This window comes from Pinus tabuliformis, chromosome 7 (assembly GCF_031772625.1).
Source record: "Pinus tabuliformis cultivar Carrire ecotype Pingquan chromosome 7, CPIR1, whole genome shotgun sequence".
In the NCBI taxonomy this organism is placed as follows: domain Eukaryota; kingdom Viridiplantae; phylum Streptophyta; class Pinopsida; order Pinales; family Pinaceae; genus Pinus; species Pinus tabuliformis.
Window position 1 is genome coordinate 858,957,099 of NC_142293.1, and position 6,207 is coordinate 858,963,305.

Genomic DNA, 6,207 nt, shown 5'->3' on the forward strand with positions numbered 1-6,207 from the left:
AATTAAAATCTCTTCAACGATGTACATCTAGACCCATGTGAACATGGTAGGTGAGCACATTTCTTAAGGTTTATAGTTTCAATGTTATTTCGATGGTTACGATCCACTCGCTCCAAATATACGACCCTGGTTCTTCAAGCCTAACCCTAACCATATTTGATTACCCTCCTTCGCGATTTTCACACCATTCTCGGTCTTTCTGGAGGGCTTTGACAGAGCGAGGGTTTGATCCTCATGTTGGAGGTATAACTCCCTGATGATGTTTGCATTGTTGTCGTCTTAAGGATTCCATTCACCTCTGCTACCAGCGCATAACATGACTTCATCTTCGGCGTTACCTGACACTCTTACTCCTCTATCTTTTGATGGAGGTTTTGCATACAAAAAGGATGATGGTAAAGTTTCATATCGAGATTGGTTCTCCTACACTTCGAAATTAGGTAATGTTTCTCCACATCAAATATCTGTCAATCTTCTACTATTTTCTTTCCAGTTTCCAGATTTCGTAAATGCATTTGATTTGTTCCCTAATTTGACAGTTTCTTGTTTGTTCATGCAGGGGAAAATCCAAAATTGTTGCAGGGTATGTCATTTTCTTCAGCATAGAGAATACCTCCCAGAACCCAGGTAAACTTACCTCATGGTTTCCTTCACGTGTTTCCGGGTTTTGGTGATGGTTTTTCCCTGATATCTGACTAGGTTCATTTTGTTTTTTCCTTTCTGTATTAGGGTGGATGATACCCTGGTTCCTTGCACTACTTCAGGTAAGATTGTTTCTTACCTTTTGTTCCCTTCACATTTTTGTTTGTTCATTCAAGTTTTAAGGGTCTATCTTTAGGTAACAAGGTTTTGTGTTGCTAGTCTAGGTAAGCTCAAAGGGGATGGGTTGTTCGCACATTCTCGGTGGAAACTGGGTACACGTCTTCTAATATTTATCTTCTTGTTCCAGATTGGTGATCTCTTGGATCCCACTTTCTCCATTTCATGGGATTTGCCACTTGTAAATACTACTCCTATCGCCTCCATTCCATTGGAACTGGACGAATGTATACCATAGGTTTACTTTGTTTCTTGGATATATGTTTGTGATAGCCCTTGCAATTTCAAGTGCATGTTTGTGCCTCCAAGTCGTCAGTCGACCCCTACTTGGTCAAAGTCCTGGGGCATGCTGGAATACTATCTACATATGATCTTTATTCTTCATGTGTGATCTAAGTTTGACTTACATTCATATTATGTGATTGTCTTAGTTTTATGGGAACTTAGTATAATGTATTTTGTTCCTTTTCGCCCTCTTATTGGCTGCGTCAGCCATATTTTTCTTTGATGAACCTGGATTGGAATGGAAAACTCTGTGTACATAACTATGCTCTTTCTTTGTTGATTTAATGAGAAATGTGTGGGACTGTTCAAGTGTGGTTTTAGCATTGTATACGTTTTGTAATGGATAGCCTGTCAATTTTCTTTGCAATAATATTGAATTACGATCTCTAAGAAAGATAAAATGAAATTTGTGTTCTTGAAATTTAGGCCTCGGGGCAGAGTACTAGATTATAATATTCCTCGATTTCCCTTAACTCAGCTAAGGTCACTGGTTTCAATAGTGCGTTTTAAATCTGGCCATGTACTTAATCATAACCACTAGCTTTTTTTCATGATTGGATTTCCTTCTATAGTGTATTTTGTTCAGTACTCACTGATCGCACCATATATGTTCATTCCTCCTAACCCAATTTGTATCAACAATGTTTTAAAATAAGTTCATTATCTGCATGCAAGTTTTCTTACTTGAGGTGCACACTAGGTTCCACACAATTCTTTTCTACATATGTATCTATAGCAGATAGTATGGGTTTTCCTAAAAATACTCAATTTTGCATGCAACCTATGTTTATTTATTATTTCCGATGGATATATGCAGCTACTCGTCTATCTTAGATTTATCGTTTCCTATACGGTTGCATGCATCCCTAGAATCATTCAAATGAAACACATGTTTTATTTCGACAAACAGCTCTACTTATTTCATTCAACAGTATGCATTTACTCAGGTTTGCACTGTGATACAAGTACTTGAAATCATTCATGCATAGTATTAAGTAGATTCACTTTCTCGTTCCCTTCGGTATCTCTACTTATATCTGAGATGCATGAATTTCAATAAAACAATTTCTAGTATATTCCTTGCACAAGAATTTCTTGCATCGTGCATACAGAAAAGTTATGGTTGACATGCATCATGCATACATATAATTAATGGTTAGCTCGAGACATAATTCCTTATTAAATAACTAACCCACCTACTACATAATATTATCCATATATCAAGAAATATAGTAATAGCTTCATCAAAGATTATGTTGTACCTTAAGAAACCAATTTCCTGGTTGTGTAGAAATCATGCTTAAGACATTAATGCTTGTAACTATTGTCACTTGATCATATGTTGTGTTCTCAAATGAAGGACCTGGAAAACTTGCTTTTAACCATTAATACATATATGTGACCTGAAAATCTCAGAATTCCATGTACTTGCTGAATATAAATGGTAAATGAAGAAGGAAGAAGTCAGAGACAATATGTTGCTTTACACAAAATCTATTATCTGTGACACTTGGAAAAGTTAAAGATAATATGCTAGTATTTCACAGAAACTACTATCTATAACTTAGAAGAAAGGTGAAAACTTCAAGTATAGGAGCGCTCTTTTAAGGAATTTTAGCTTTATCTACATAAGAAAATAAAGACTTGCAGCTTCATTACTATACTTGAAAGAAGAAAACATAAGATGGCACATCACAGGGAAGTTACAAAATTATACCGAACAATTCATGGAAACTACTGATTCTTTCATAAATCAACAGTTATATCAAGAATACAGTGGCCTAGTCTCCGGGTGCTCCAAAATTCCAACAACAACCCTTTTCTTTGTGGTTTTTCCCCTTTTATACATTGGAAATAGTTATTGATCTTTGAAACTATCAAACTACTTAACTGCTCCCCTAACTATCTGAAGTAAAAATTATTACAGAATTTTACAGAGGGTAAAAGACACCTCAAAGAACATACAATAACAAGAAATAACTGAACTAGAAGATGAGGATAACTGCTGGCTTTTCGGCTCTGTTAATCGGCTCTTGAGTTCCTCTGTGGATGCTTTAATAATTCTTAATCCGCTTTAACCATAATTAACTGCGTTAGACTTTGACTTGTGCGAAAACTAGGCTTATGTATATATCGAGCGTTTTGATTGGCCAAAATACAAAGAAAACATGCCCAACTGTGTTTTCTTCGGATTTAGTTTTAACATTGATTTTTCCTTTATACAATGAAATTAATGTTAATCTTTGATTTACCACAGGACTCAAAAAGAATTAAATCGGTTGCATAAATCCATCGGATCCGCCCGTTCAATGCTCCATTGACTTCGTATCACAAATCGCAATTGGCCCTTTCAAATGATATAACAATACAAAACTCAATGATATGCGATATAACAGATGCGCTAAGAGTTTAAAACATAATGTATATATTTTTAGGTCTGGCCAGGGGTGATTTCTTTGCGATTGTGATTTAATTGCATCTTGTCGCTTAGCCTGATCAATCAAACTTGCGTGACAATCCTCCACCGTCTATCTGCACTCAACGGATCCGACAGTTCGCAATGATTTCGAGTAGACAACAAGCACGGGGATTAACCGCCTGATAAAGCGGTTTTCTTTCTCCACCCTCGTGCTACGTGTCGCTTGATAAGTGGAAATGGGTGCTCACCCTTCAATACCACTTACCACTTCTACCTCGCCCGAAATACCATTTCCTGTGGCAAAACTACTTTCCTCGCGCACTAACGCTCACGCATCTAAGCTTCGCGATGACCATCGATCTAACGGATTTGTTAATCTGACGATCCAGATCAACTTCTGGTGATTCCTCACCTTCCACTTTTACTGTCCGGCGATCTAAACGATCTGACAATTCCTGTGGGTTCATTCTTCATTTTTCCACTCACTTTGACTTTGCGCCATTTCTTCTTTATTTTGTGGTTTCGAGGTTTTCTTCAGAGTTTTGGCATTTCATTTTCCTGCTGCTCAACTCTCTCTAAGCTTGATTTCTGTGAATTCTCACTTCGTTGTTATTCTTGGGCTTTACAACATAGTATATATATTTCAGTTATGGCTCCGTATAACCATTTATATTATGATTTAACTTGATCGCATGGGTATACTGGGATCGATTCTTTTATACTTGTTCCTTTAGCAATTATGCTATGTCATTATCACTTCTTTCTCTTGCTTTTATCTTTTTTGAAATATTTTCAAGTTCTTGAATGAAAAATGAATACTGCAAGTAATCAAAAATGCATGTTACAACATCTAGCTCCACCTGGGGATAGTGCTTTTGCCACAAAAGCACTAAGAACTGCAGATTAGTGCCTTCACTTCGGGCATGGAGTCATATATTACTTCACATAAATTTAAATTCTATGGCATTTGTACATTGATTTCACTCTAGTATTTACAATGAAATGATGCTTATTCTTCAGAACTAGAAGTAATGCTTTAAGTATTGCCCATTGACAGGCAGTTGTAGAGTTTCACCATCAATATTCTCAAGAATGAAGGTATTATTCAATCTTACTTCAGCAATTCTAAAAGGGTCATACCAGAGAGGATCAAACTTCCCATGTTTACCCTTATATTCTCTTCTGGTATCCCATCTCAATACTAAATCTACAACTTTAAAATCAATTTCCTTGGCTTTTCTGTCAAAAATATTTTTCATCTTGGATTGATACATAATCAAGTTGTCTCTTACCTTGTCCCTATTCTCGCTTAGCTCCATCACTTTATTCATTCTTCTTATCAAAGCATTTGGTTCTTCTTTCGCCTCCTGAATCATTGCAATCACTGGCTTCACAAGTTGACTTGTAAATGGAGCTTGAGTTCCATATACTAATTCAAAAGGCGATTTCCCTGTAGATCTTCTTGTAGTTACTCTAGTAGAGCACAAAGAAAACTTTAACTTAGAATCCCAATCTCTTTTATTTTCTGCAATGGTTTTCTTAAGGATCTTCATCAAAGTTTTGTTAGTAGATTCAGCTAATCCATTTCCTTGCAGATGGTAATCCATTGAAAGGGACGAAGTAACATTATAATTTTGACAAAAAGCAATAAAATTACTTGAATTGAAGACTTGAGCATTGTCTGTTATAATTTTGATGGGGCATCCAAACCTGCTGAAAATATTCTCCTCCAAGAACTTCATTACTATCTGATCATTTGCTTTCTTAGTAGGTATAGCCTCTACCCATTTGGTGAAATAATCAGTTGCTGTGAGAACCCACTTGTGTTGTCTACTTGAAGGTGGATTGATTTCTCCAACAAAGTCCAATCCCCATTGTCTAAATGGCTCCTCTATGAAAACTGGAATCAAAGGTAAAGGGGCTAATCTCTTTTTCTCGGCAAAAAGCTGACACTTCTGACAACTTCTAACAAACTTATATGTATCACCAAATAAAGTAGGCCAATAAAATCCTGCCTGAAGGATCTTATGTGCAGTTACTTTCCAACTGTAATGTCCTCCACATAACCCCTCATGATAATCTTTGATTGTTTCTGTAAATTCATCTTCTGTTAAACATAGCAATAAAATTCCAGCAGGATCCTTCCAGTACAATCTGCCTTCCACAATCACATATGGTTGTGCCTTGATCTTTAGTTCCCTATACTTTGTTCTATCTAAGGATTGGGGATAGGAAAGAAAGCACAAATAATGAATTATATGCTTATACCATTCTAAACACAAAAATTTATACCTGATCTTCATACCTGGATCTTGCTTTCCTTCACTTTCTTCAACTGCTTTTTCATCCACAGGGGCCAACAAGTTGATTCCCAATGCTTGAAAGTTTGATTTTGTCAACATTTTTTCCAATTCTTGTCCTTTCACCAACTTTGTGGGTTTTATGTCCAAATCATATTCTTGGATCTTGGCTATCCATTTTCCTCTTTTGCTTTCTACATCTCCCTATAGTAATACATCTTTCACTGCAGCATTTGGCACATAAGCAATGATTTCTGACTGCAACACATAAGTTCTAAAATCTTTCAGGGATTTTACCAAAGAATACACCTGTTTCTCAAGAATATTATATTTCAGCTCAAAATCCCTAAGAATCTTACCCAAGAATGCAACTAGCTTTTCTTT

General features: G+C 36.2%; 1 long non-coding RNA gene across 1 annotated transcript; it reads left to right on the forward strand.

Annotated features, from left to right (window-relative positions):
• The first annotated feature begins 31 nt into the window (after window positions 1-31).
• On the forward strand, window positions 32-1,155 carry LOC149250315 (uncharacterized). Its single transcript, XR_016265935.1, has 4 exons — window positions 32-440; window positions 560-627; window positions 730-764; window positions 950-1,155. It is a non-coding gene; the product is annotated as an uncharacterized LOC149250315 (long non-coding RNA).
• Window positions 1,156-6,207: the final 5,052 nt, after the last annotated feature.